This window comes from Catharus ustulatus, chromosome 15, assembly GCF_009819885.2.
Source record: "Catharus ustulatus isolate bCatUst1 chromosome 15, bCatUst1.pri.v2, whole genome shotgun sequence".
Taxonomy (NCBI): Eukaryota; Metazoa; Chordata; class Aves; order Passeriformes; family Turdidae; genus Catharus; species Catharus ustulatus.
In genome coordinates this window covers 332,145-345,679 of record NC_046235.1, presented here as the reverse complement: position 1 = coordinate 345,679, position 13,535 = coordinate 332,145, and the positions used below count along the sequence as shown (strand labels likewise).

Here is a 13,535-nt window from a genome sequence, read left to right as displayed (position 1 = left end):
ATAAATATAACGTATTCGGCAGAATCTGAAGTTAATAGAGACAGATCGCTGCCCAGCCACACGCTGTAAAGTGAAAGATTACTGCGTGTTAACGGGCTCAGTCTCACATCAGGATTGCCACAGATGGACAGCAGAGCCCAGAGCCCAGCCTGCTGCTCTGCCCCTTCCAGCACTGACGGGAGCTGCAGCGTGGAGCTCTCCCAGAGCCCCAAACGCTGACTGCTGCTTCCAGGAAAGCCCTGTCAGGCGTGGCACACACAGGACCTGTAATGTGACAGGGGACTCATCCCATTCTGGTAATGATGTCAATAATAAACACCATTAATATTCTCGGAATGTACTGCCAGGATTATATTAGCTACCATTAGTTCCTTTTCACCTTCAATTAGAACAGCAAGCAAACGCCAACAGCAACTGGTGCTGCGTGCCAGGCGTTTTACAAATGACACCCACCTAGCAGGGAAACACAAATGACCACACTCCTCATTTGCATTTAGGTAATTTGTGCTTTCGTTAGGAGCCTCCTGACCTGTGAAACACACCTCCTTAAATGGCAGCTCTGCAACTGCATCAGATTCCTGTAAATAAGCGTTTTCAAATAGTTTAATGAGAATTTAAGGGCATGTGGTGTGGAGCAAACGTGGAGATGTGCAGCTATGATCGTCTTGGTCTCCCTGTAATGCACTTGTGCACTTGAGAAGGGGCAATCTCTCCTAAGCACTGCAGAGGCCACTTCCTTTTCAGAAGCATGAGATTTAATTTCTATTGTATTTACCTTTAATAGAAAAAAGTCCCGCTGAGTCATCTACTGCAACATAAAATATTCAAACTTGACAGTACACAGACATTCAATTTACACATTTCATTACCAAAATGTGTAGTTCAATGCCAGAATTTGTTCTTCTTCCTCCTAAAATACTTTAGAGACTTTCCTTCCCATTTGTCTATAGAAATGTATTGATGATCTCACACACATCTTTTTATCAGCAAGAATGAAACATGCCGTTGTAAGAAGCTGCACAGCCAAGTACAGAGCCTGGACTGTTCAGTGTGACAAAAAATAATTTCAATCCTTGGTTGTCATGAGAACAGAGCTGAAGCTACTCAGGGTTGCATCCCAGCATGGGAAGATTTGTTCCATCACTAAATAGCCACTGCTAGCTGTGTTAAGTACCCTAAAACGCAGGAGAATTCAGAAATAGAAATAGAGTCACACCCCATAGAAATACTGAATTCACCTGCGTGACGTGGAGGGACCCTTGTCCATGCTGTGAAATCCTCTGAGAGTCTCCTGCTCTTCTTTAGCCAGGTGCCCAAAGAAGCAGGAGACAATGCAGTCTGAAGTAGCCCAACAACTGGAGGAGACAATTGTGTTCCTGTAAGAAATGAAACAGCTTTGTAATTGTTTCTGTAAAATATAACCAATAATGGCATTTCACAGTACTTTGAGAGCTCAGAGTTTAATCTCTTTGACACTAGGCTAGGTGATAAATCACCCAGTGTGGTTTGGACATGGGGCTGCTTTTCCTAAGGCCCCATTGCTGTTGGGGAACTGGTTATTCATGCCATGCCATGCCATGGGATACCTGCACTAAGGATCCTGTAACTGCAGGAGCCTTGTTCACCACTGCATGAGCACTGGGGTCCCTCTGGGAATGATGAGGGCTGACATTTTACTGGTGTTCAGTTTCACATTCTAGAGACTGCAGATTCCTGGAAAATAAAATTCTGGTTTGATCTGCCTGCTGAGGAGACAAGGTTAAACCCAACAGAGCTGCTGTGCAGGCTTTCCTCAATAAGGGTTTCCCAGTGTTTCTCTGCCCCAAGGAGTTTACAGTCCATGGCAGGTGCCAAACACTGATCAAGGGCCATTAAAGCAGTAAAAAGGTCATCACAAGCAGCCAGTTATTCAGTTCATTTACTAATAATTAAAGTGGGTTCAAGTGTATGAAATGCATTGAAAGCAGTGTCCTGGCCTGTGGCTCTCATGCACACTGCCCTCACCTTGCTCTGGCACACAGTGGGGGACCTTCCCCTGCCCAGGGGCACCTCCTCGACCTGGTACACGAGGGACGCCCTGGGCACCTGGACACAGCCCTGTGCTGCCCCCAGCTCCCACCCTGTACCCCCTCATTTCTAGCTCTGACTCCAGCCCAGCCCCTGGAGCTCCTCGTGCAGGCAGCAGCTGAACCTGCTGGGTGCCAAGCTGAGCCCTGACTGACACCCTCTGCAGTCCCAAACTGAGCCCTGACTGACACCCTCTGCAGTCCCAAACTGAGCCCTGACTGACACCCTCTGCAATCCCAAGCTGAGCCCTGACTGACACCCTCTGCAATCCCAAATTGAGCCCTGACTGACACCCTCTGCAATCCCAAGCTGAGCTCTGACTGACACCCTCTGCAATCCCAAACTGAGCCCTGACACTCTCTGCAATCCCAAACTGAGCCCTGACACTCTCTGCAATCCCAAACTGAGCCCTGACACCCTCTGCAATCCCAAACTGAGCCCTGACACCCCCTGCAATCCCAAACTGAGCCCTGACTGACACCCTCTGCAATCCCAAACTGAGCCCTGACTGACACCCTCTGCAATCCCAAACTGAGCCCTGACACTCTCTGCAATCCCAAACTGAGCCCTGACTGACACCCTCTGCAATCCCAAACTGAGCTCTGACTGATGCCCTCTGCAATTCCCAACATCCCATCCACATGAGTGGGTTGTTGAGGGCTCCATCCTGTTGCCCCTGGCTTCAGCAAGAACTTCTCCAGGCCTTTCATAGTTCACAGTATTTATTTCAGATGGGCCACTGGAGTAAGGGATGTGGGGGTTGCAAAAGGAATTAAACTGTTAAAGTGCCCATTCTAAGGGAAAAGGGATTAGAAGGATCCAATTAAATGTACCTTGAATTCTTTAAACTATGCTAATTTGGAGGCCTGCCAACCTTGCAGTGTTCATTTAAACACATCCCTCTAGACACTGGAGTATTTTGATCTGTGTCTGTTTAACTGCTTGAGCTCAGTGCTGACACTGTTAACCCTTCACCACCTAAATCCTAACAGCATCTTGCTAGGGCTGTTTTGGAGGAAACACTGAAGGGACATTTACAGCCAGACAAGAAGTGGTCTCCTAAGGCTTGGTCTTCCAAAGCAACCAGCCAGCTCAGCAGCAGGAGCTGGGAGTGGCCTAACAGCTCACAGAAATGAGCTGGAGCCTCTCAACTCTGTCTCAACGGGACCCGTGAGCTTCTGAGGGCTGAACTCGAGGGGGCAAGAGGGCAGGACATTTCTGGAAAAGAGCTGAGTCCAGAACTGCCAGTGCTGGCAAAGCCAAGGCCACAGAACCTGGCACTGTCGCATTCCCAAACAAAATAGTCCTGCATATAAACTAGAAATGCAATTCATGGTGGAATTGAATCACCATCAATAACAAAAAGTGAGAGATCTGAAAATACATATTTCATAGGAGGACTCTGCTGTATTTCCTAACCAGTGCTTAACTCTATTTCTTTTTAAATTGAATAATACAAAGTAAATCACTATCATCAGTTTACAAAACAGCAGTAGTTCTAAACATGCTGATCCTGTGCAAGTAGGTATTTTACACTCGACAGTAAGTGATTTTAGCAGGACAGCACACAGGTCTACGCTATCATTTGCTCATGAGAATCTGATATGAGTGTTAAGTGCTACTTAAATTTGCCCATAACTGTATATCAAATATGCTTCCCTATGCTCATTTTTCCTTTTGATTGCAGACAGGGAGTGTCAAGCAAACTCCCTTGAATGACTCTTCTGGGCATGTGGAACCCTGTGCTTTGCAGAACAGTGTTCTCACTAAATCTTAGTGAGACAAGCCAACCAAATAAATAGAACAAACAGGAGCAAGGAGGAGCTATCAGCTCTAGGCTATGGATAGATAAATGGATAAGGATAGAATTATAAAGGAAACAGAAAAATCTTGGTATAACCAGGAAAAATGCAGTCAAAGCACGCCTGTCACTCCTGGAGCACTCAGCTCCATCCTGGGATGAGGGGGTGAGCAGGGCGAGGTGACACAGACAGCACGGCCAGCTCGGGGGTCAGGAGGAGCAGAGCCCTGCAGGCACACGGACCCCCTGCCCCTCTCAGGCCGGGGGGCGGGCATGGCGTGGGCACGGATGGAGCTGGAGCACCACTCACCTGGGCCTTAGGTTCGTCCTGTGCTAGCAGGTGCTCATTTCAAACTTGGGGCTTACCTGCACTTCTCTGTTATCATTGTTATCGGTTATGTGCTATCTGTTATCTGTTATCAGTGTTATTTGTTATCTTTTATCTGTTATCTATTATCAGTGCTGTTATCTGTTATCCATTATCTGTGTTATCAGTTATCAGTGTTATCTGTGTAATCTGTTATCAGTGTTATCTGTTATCTATTATCAGTGTTATCTCTTATCTCTTATCCCATGCACGCGATCCTAATCAGCCATCAGCTCCCTCCAGTACAACCTGAGCAGGTATCTCAGAACGGGTTTTATTGTTTCAGAAGACACAGCACCTGCAGAGGACCTGACGATGCCTTTTGGTCTCAGCAATATGACAACAACCTGCTGCAGGGAAATTGTTTTTCAGCAGTTTAATGGCATTGCTGAATCTCTGCAAATTAAAAGATTTTGGTTTTGTTTTCACATAACGCAAGGACAGGGAGTTAAGTGGTGTTTTCTTTGTCCATCAACTGCTTGTAGTTCAATACTGGCATTATTTGCCTTTGAGACTAAACCTGGAAAGTAAATGGATTTAGCTATTTAACATCTAAATTAGGCAGCAAGACAGAAAAAAATGTTTTACTTTTGCCTCAATGAATAGCATCCCATACTATTAATCACATGAGAATTAGGAAAGCTTTGCAGAGATTAGTGACAAAATGCCTGAGAGGTCCCTGATGCACTGAGTCAGCTGAGGAAAAGCCAGGTGAGCCCTTTGAGGGGAACTGCTGGAGTTCATGTGCGAGGAAAAGCTCCATTGCAGCTGGCTTGCAGTGAGGTGCCTCGGAAGAGACAAATTCCTTATCAAGTGGGGAGTCAGGAAAGGTTTTTACTCAGCAGCGCACTCCTCAGGAAAAGGAATTTGGGGAATGTTTGTCCTACAGCTGACAGCAGCGACAATCTCAAAAGTTTCACGTACATAAAGAGAATACAGAAAAATGTCACATACCTTTTTTCTGTGAAAGGGAAATGATCTCCTGGTATTTAATTTTTAAAATAAAAAGACTCCTTCTCCATATTCCAAGTTACTTTAGACCAGTACTCCCCAACCCAAACATCAAATTATTGGACACTCCTCTGGTTGAAAAGCAATAATCAAACAGTGCAAGAGATGCAATCAGATGCTGTGCCTGTATCACACTCCAGGTGTGCTTCTGTGGCTCTGATTCTCCCCTGAAGTGTTTCAGGAAGTACTGAGTAACTGGTTTCTTTTTTCCATGGGCAGATACCTTTACATTCCTCAAATCACATCACAGCTGTGCAGAACAAGCATTATTTACACAACAGCTCTGCTGATCAAATAAAACAAAACCCCACAGATACCTGTACACACATTAATGTTTTTCTTCTGAATAACAAATGCATGAGTTTTCAGTACAATTCCTGGAGAGGCACATTAATAAGTTCAACAATTCAGACTTGTATAAAAACGCTGTCTGTAAAAATCTACAGGTTTAAAAGAACTTACCCAGTAACCAAAATAGTCACATTCTTCAGCTATTCAAAACCCAAGCATATCCTAAATACCAAACAGCAAAATTCAGCATCTTCCATTGTCCCTGATATAATTTGGTTTTTTTGAAGATACACGTGAATGTGCTGCCTTGAAAACCTGAACTATCTAAATACTTAAATTCTTTCTTTAGCCAAGTGAAAGCCTGAAGTGAAAGTGAAGTCCTGCTACTGCAGGGACTCCTTCAGATACTGAGGAGAGAAAACAGATTAAGATGTGACTTCTAAACTGGTAATGGACCTCATACGACCGTGGGTCAGACACTCCAAAAATTAATTACAAGAGTGGCTTAGTTTTGGATATTAGTGAAGGAGTACACATGCATAGAAAATGCTGACCCTACCACTGATTAATGTTAACAGCATTAGCAGATGACAGAAGAATGGTCTTACAAATTTGGTGATATGATAACTTCTCAACTAGCCAACAAATCAGAATATTTTGAGAGACAAAATACTTTCTTGTCTTCAGCAGATTTCAATTTTTCAACTCTACCATTGGAGATAACTTGCTATTGTTTTAAAATGATAAGCTCAGGACATTCCAAGCCCACTCCAGTGTTTTGCCATGTGCCACAGCTCCCTGTCCAGGCTGGTTCTGCCCAGGACTCTGGGTGTGTCCTGCCTTCTGCAGGAAACCTCACCCAGATTTATCCCAGCCCAAACCACCCCCGAGGGAGAATTTTTGTGGTGCCTAAGTGTGGTGCCTAACAGGCTGTGTGCTGTTACAGCTCAAGGTCCCAGCCCAATCCAGCCATCATCTCCCTCTTCAGGATCCTTGTTTAGGGAATGGGGTGCCTGGGAATCGTGTTTGGCTGTACAGACAGTACACTGACTTCATTGAGAGCCACTTTCCACTTTCATGGACTTTCTGTGTGCTGCAAAAACAAATCTGGGTGATGCCAGCTCTAACTACCCCGGATTTGTCTCTTCCTGCAAGACAAAGACAGTTCTGAACCAAAGTGGCACAAAGAAAAATCTCAGTCTGTATTCAGGCTGGTATTATGTAAGATCTGCTGTTTTCCTGTGGAGAAGTGGGAACATGGTGTACTTTAATTTTAAAGTTTTCCAGTTTATGGGGAATACACAGTGCAGTGACAATTTACAGATTGAAACTAATTGCAGATTAGCTGGATATATGAGGATGCTTTACAGTGCATGCAGGCAACAAAATGGGTTTGCAAGTACAGAAAGGGAAAAAAATGCATATCTGTCTTTTACAAGCCTAGTGAGAGCTCACAAAAAGCTCCTGTTTCGCATGGCACTTCAGTCATACCTGTATTTCAGATGTCACTGTAGAAATAAATTTGAGTAAGTGAACTGAAAACTGCATTTGAGCTGCTCTAGACTCCCCTCATTACACCAATACAAAGCCTGTGGTGCTGTTATTTCACTTTTCACAGAAAGGCTCTCAAGATGAGTAATTGCTCATTAGCAGGTCATTGTGGGACACTGAAAGCAGCATTCTGACATAGGCCTGAAGTTCATTGTCAAAGTGGTCATCCCTGCCCAACTGGAAGAGGCCAAAGCTGACAATTCCGACACAAGGCAGATTCGAGTGGAGAGTAACAGATGGAAATGCCCTTGACCTTCAGCAGATGAACCTGATCTGACAAAGCCCTGTGAGAGAGGATCTGATGAAGGAAGGAAGGAAGGAAGGAAGGAAGGAAGGAAGGAAGGAAGGAAGGAAGGAAGGAAGGAAGGAAGGAAGGAAGGAAGGAAGGAAGGAAGGAAGGAAGGAAGGAAGGAAGGAAGGAAGGAAGGAAGGAAGGAAGGAAGGAAGGAAGGAAGGAAGGAAGGAAGGAAGGAAGGAAGGAAGGAAGGAAGGAAGGAAGGAAGGAAGGAAGGAGCTTATTTAAGCAGCTGCAAATCTAAAATATTTTGATGGCACTATTTAAACTTATTGTTTGCCTCTATTTTCATTACTATTTGGAAGAAAGATGTAAAAGATGCAAAAGATGGAAAAGATGTAAAAGATCTGTTACACAAGCGTGACTAGAGCTTTAAAGCCACTAAGCAATGAAGCAATTAGTACACAAAATTTGAACTAAAGGCTCTAAATCCCTGCCACTGAGTACAGCCAGACCATGGCTGAGTCTATCAGCTGGACTCCTCCATCTGAGCAGAGCTCCACCCCGGGCTCTGATAGTTTTTCCTGCTTTTGATCTATTACCAGAACGGTCTCAGCCATTACTGGTGCTCACACCCCCTGAATGTATTCCTCAGAAAGCAAACCTGTCCTTTTCAAAAGCCTCTTTTCACCAGTCACAGATGGGAATGACTTTTTAATTCACCTCTGTGTTTATAATGTAAAAATAACAGCGACTGGTAAATATTCCTGTTGCTATTAACAGGCAGCAGAGACTCCTGGAACCACCCCAGCACATCCCAGTGCAATCCTGCACACAGCTCTGCTCACAGGCTCTCATTACCAAGTTGTCCAAGTGCCTTGTACCAATTTAATGCTCATCTTCACAGCACCCCAGAGGGAGTTTGTCTTCATGAGAGTTTTTTTCAGACCTGAGGCAATTAATGAGAGTGAGCTGAGGCAGTGCAGGAGCACAGCAAAGTCCAGGCTCCAGCCCAGCCCAGCCCAGCCCAGCCCAGCCCAGCCCAGCCCAGCCTGACTCATCTGAGCCTCTGATGGGACCTGGGAAAGCCGGGCCTGCACAGAACCCAAGTGCTAGTCTTGGCTTTGTTACACCTCATCATTCTTGGCAATTCTTACCTTACTTCAGAAAAACCTGTCCTGTAATTAAAATCCTAATTAAATGAAGCAGGGACTAGGTGCGGGAAGGGAGCAGGGGAGGACAGGGCTGTGCCTCCCCAGAGGCACTGAGGAGCCTGGGGCTCGTGGCAGAGTAAAATCAGATTTTTGCAGGGGGCCAGAGCCCAGGGAGGGCTGTTCTGTGCTCAGGGATCCATTGCCAGGGTGGCAGCAGCCATGGGGAGGATCCAGCAGTATCATCAGAGCACAGCTTCAGCATTTATTGAACAAAACACACACTGCAGTGCCAGGCCTGAGTAGGTAAAAAAAAAATTATCTACTTGTAACATTTAGCAAGAGCTTCAGGGGAATATTTTTATACACAATGGATACTACTGAACATAAACTAATTTACAGAGGTACTTGGAATCAGGTCAAGAACAACTCCTCAGCTACTGAGGATATGCTTACATTTATAATCCCTGTAGTGGAAGACCAAAATGCAATTTTATAAACTCGTATTGTTAAAAGAAACCATTTAAAGAAATTAAATCAGCATAAAAGTGACCTTTGACGTGTTGAATTAAAAAATTGTGTTTGAAATTCATAGCTCCTGTCAAAACCAAAACTCTGTAGAGACTAATCACTGAAGTGCCAGTGCTACTACTGACTTAGAAATCAAATGAAAAAAATCCAGCTTGCACCAATTTCTTCTTACTGTGGGAGAAACTGCAGCTCACTACCTTAAAGTACATTGAGTGTCAAAATTCTCAGTAATTTCCTTTAATCCAGCATTTTGCCCTGCCCTTGACAGCAAAGCCACTCACAAAAATTCTGAACTCTCTGAGACTCAGGGGTGATACAAAATTCTGATAGGGATAAGAAAGGGTTTTTAAAGATGTTAGTGGAACTGATGGGGAGGAAACAGGGACTTGAATTTTGCTGAAAGTGGAATGAGTTAATTACTGCAAGACTCCTCAGTGTCTGGGCAGGGGGGAGTTCCAAGGCAGCAGCAGCAGCCTGGGCTCCAGGGAGCATCCCCAGGCTCAGCCCCACGGCTTCCCTTCCCTTCCCTTCCCTTCCCTTCCCTTCCCTTCCCTTCCCTTCCCTTCCCTTCCCTTCCCTTCCCTTCCCTTCCCTTCCCTTCCCTTCCCTTCCCTTCCCTTCCCTTCCCTTCCCTTCCCTTCCCTTCCCTTCCCTTCCCTTCCCTTCCCTTCCCTTCCCTTCCCTTCCCTTCCCTTCCCTTCCCTTCCCTTCCCTTCCCTTCCCTTCCCTTCCCTTCCCTTCCCTTCCCTTCCCTTCCCTTCCCTTCCCTTCCCTTCCCTTCCCTTCCCTTCCCTTCCCTTCCCTTCCCTTCCCTTCCCTTCCCTTCCCGTGGCACTCTCATTTCCTCAGGGCTCAGTGAGGTCGCTGCAGCAGGGCTCGTTCTGGATTTCAGACCCATGAGTGCTTTGGATGATAACAACACACCTGAATCATATTTTAACATGTGTGCATTAGATGAAGATATAAAAAGACTTCGGTGAGATTAAACAAAGTTTGTGAGAATGTATCATATTTATAGAGAAAAAGTGTTTCTTGCCTTTCCCCCTTACCTATTTTTATTATTCACCACTGCCCATAAACATGGCTCGAGCTGGGCAAGTGCAAAGAAGTGCCCAGACAAAAAAGGAAAATGTGAATCATAAAAATGGGAGAGAGCTTCAAAAAGTGATTTATTTAAGGCTTCCACAACCACAAAATGTGCATAAAAGCTCTCAAATAAGCACAATGAGCGTGTCCAGCACTGAGATAAATTTGCTGAAAGGGATTCTGAAACACGAGTTAGAAATGCAGCACAAAGATTGTGGAAGCAGCACGCCAGGAATGAGGAGGGCAGAGCAGAGCAGCGAGCCAAGCTCAGCTGCTGCTCAGAAATACCTGTTAGCCTGCAAGAATCCCTTCAACCAAAATTTGGAAGAAGACCCATTATCTTATGAAGTTGACACTGAATGGATTACCACACTAAGTTTTGAAATACATGTTCTGGAAGCAATTTAAAGCCCATTAGAAATAATTGTGTCTGGCTACTGGAAAATGTGGTAAAATTTAATCCACATCCAAATGCTACCTGAGCTGTGAGCACAGGAAATTGTTTTGTGCTACTGTGGCTAACCTCCTCGCTGACCCTGAGCAGTAACTGCTACAGCAGCTGAAAGCTGAAGCAAAATTAAAAACTTACATCACAGTATATCATGACAGAATGTAGATAAATAAAAACAGCATATTGAAAATATTATTTTTATGTCACCCTCTTCTGACGAAAGGGAAGAGGTTTGCTAAAATGTAAAGAAACCACGAAACAACAAATGGAAGGTCCCAAGATGCTCGGAGACATCATTCCCGTGCCACCGGGAGTTCAAAAACACACAGTGAGGAGACCCGCACACACACAATTAAAAGGGAAATGTATTGGGTATGAAGAACGATGAACTCCAGCGTTGCGAGTCCTCCCCGCTCTCTCCTCTCTCGTTTGTTTTAAATCCCCAGCGCTCCCTCCGAGGGTTCCCGCCGCAATGGGCAGGGCTCAGCGCTGGAGCCCAGCCGGGATCATTGCCCGGATAACGAGCCCTGAGCCCGCGGCACCCTGAGCACAGCGGGGCACCCTGAGCACAGCGGGGCACCCTGAGCACAGCGGGGCACACTGAGCCCGCGGCACCCTGAGCACAGCGGGGCACACTGAGCCCGCGGCACCCTGAGCACAGCGGGGCACCCTGAGCACAGCGCGGCACCCTGAGCACAGCGGGGCACCCTGAGCACAGCGCGGCACCCTGAGCACAGCGCGGCACCCTGAGCACAGCGCGGCACCCTGAGCACAGCGGGGCACCCTGAGCACAGCGCGGCACCCTGAGCACAGCGGGGCACCCTGAGCACAGCGCGGCACCCTGAGCACAGCGCGGCACCCTGAGCACAGCGCGGCACCCTGAGCACAGCGCGGCACACTGAGCACAGCGCGGCGGAGCCGGCACCCCGGGCTGCCTGCACAGGGCAGGGACAGCGGGCACAGCAGGGGACAGGGGAGCCATCTGCGGGCACAGGAGGGGACAGGGCAGGGACAGCGGGCACAGGAGGGGACAGGGCAGTGAGGAACGGGCACAGGAGGGGATAGGGGAGTGACCAGCAGGCACAGGAGGGGACAGGGGAGTGAGGAACGGGCACAGGACGGGACAGGGCAGGGACCAGCGGGCACGGGTGAGGACAGGGGAGTGATCAATGGGCACAGAGAAGAGATAGGAGAGTGATCAATGGGCACAGGAGGGGACAGGGGCACTGCCCGAATGCACAGCTGGATCTGTGTGGCACAGCTGGATCTGAGCGGCACAGCTGGATCTGTGTGGCACAGCTGGATCTGAGCGGCACAGCTGGATCTGTGTGGCACAGCTGGATCTGTGGGCACAGCTCAGCACTCGCCCAGGTGCTCCTCTTCAAAACTACACAACAAGCCATATTGTCATTTATTGCTTTATGTTCTGTTCTCAGAAAAGGAGCAGCCAGGCTGAGCTGCAGAGAGGAACCAGGTCCTTCCCTACAGAGCCAGAGGCAGAAACTCTCAGGGTCAAGGGCACGGCAGGGAGGAGAGGGGAGAGGCCCCACTCGCTCAGACAGGGCTTGGCAGGGCTCCAGGGGTGGAAAACAGAACTTAAGGAGAGAGGAGCCTGGCAGGGCTTGTGGCAATCCCCTCAGTCGGGGATTCATTGAGACAGAGACCAAGAGGGAGCGCTTCCCACGAGGGCAGCGTGAGGAAAGAAAGAGATGCTCACTTCTCTGTCCCCCTCTGCCCATGCCATCACCTCGTGTTTCTCTCAGTTTAAAAAGGAAATGATTATCATACAAATCCCAGCCCAGCCTCTCCTGAGTTCAGACGTGTCTCTGATCAACTCTCAGGAGCTCGCCGTGAGCTGCAGGCACACACAGAGCTCTGCCTGACTGGGTAAGATAAATGAGCGCATTCTGTCTGGTGTCATCTCCTGACATTTGCTGTGCATCTTCTATTTTTTTTCCCCCTAATACTCAGTCAATAAAATCATGCTGAGTGAGAGAATCTCAACTATTTTTGCGATTTTAAGTTTCTTGGAAGAAGGGTACAGAAAAAAACTTGAAAGCTGAGTCCAAGGACTAGAAGGCATGGATGAGTTCATTCTTTTATCCAAATTGCACAATTTTTCTGAATTGGAAAATTCAGGATCTGGAAACATTGTTCAAGAACTCAAAGTGAATTTTATGATCATCAGCTGGTTTACTTGTTTATTTTTCCCCAGATGTCTGCCAAGATTACACAGACTTATTAACAGACAAATACACTTTAAAAGATCATAGAGCATGATCATACTCTATCATAAATGTTCATTGAGTATATTATGGATTACAGTTTTCCTTAAAAATACAATTATTAAGGTTTTCAGGAAGGCATTTGAAAATGATGTAAAATTCCTTTATATCAGCACTTTTATAGGAATTTTTATGTTTAAAAGATCATACATCATTAATGAATCCCTATAGCACATTTCCAGAAGTTGCATCTTGCTGGACACTGGAACAGAAATCTCAGAAACGACCACTTGGTGATAAAAGCTAAAAATGCTGACAGCCATTGGCCAGTGCTGATCAGCTGTGGTATCCTGAAATACTTGGAGTGGGCAGGGAAACCTTCCCAGAGCAGTGTGCAATGCAGGCTTCACTCCAGTGCCCAGGGCCCAGCAGTGATGGGTGCTGGCCAGGCTGTGCTGTCCAGCTGTGCCAGCTGTGCCAGCTGCATCCTGTGAAATCCCTGCTCCCACAGAGTGAGAGGGCTCTGCCCAGAAGAAATCCTGGCAGTCACCCACCCAAGAGAAAACCTGAACAGTTCCCCTGAAGTCCCACCTGGGTTCTGCAGGGACCCAGATGTGCCCATGCAGTGTTTTACAGCACAACAAACCCCACACACTGGCACTGGGGGAGGCTCTCCCACATCTCCATCTCTTCTCTGCTTTAGCTGGTGGGTGATTTGAAATGTCTGTCCTGGAGGAGATGAAGTACAGTCCTCCTGTCAAAGCTGAA

At 46.8% G+C, this 13,535-nt stretch overlaps 1 protein-coding gene across 10 annotated transcripts in view; it reads right to left on the bottom strand.

Moving 5' to 3' along the window:
- RANBP17 (RAN binding protein 17) overlaps nucleotides 1-13,535 on the bottom strand; it is a 99,386-nt gene that overhangs the window by 16,052 nt on the left and 69,799 nt on the right. For 7 of the 10 annotated variants that reach the window (XR_006163052.1, XR_006163054.1, XR_006163058.1 and 4 more), the window contains 2 exons: nucleotides 1,587-1,713; nucleotides 1,239-1,376 (listed from right to left, as the gene is read on the bottom strand). The gene's annotated coding sequence lies outside the window, so the exon portion shown is untranslated. The remainder of the gene's footprint in view (nucleotides 1-1,238; nucleotides 1,377-1,586; nucleotides 1,714-13,535) is intronic. The other 3 variants (XR_006163057.1, XR_006163056.1, XR_006163059.1) reach the window with 1 other exon arrangement.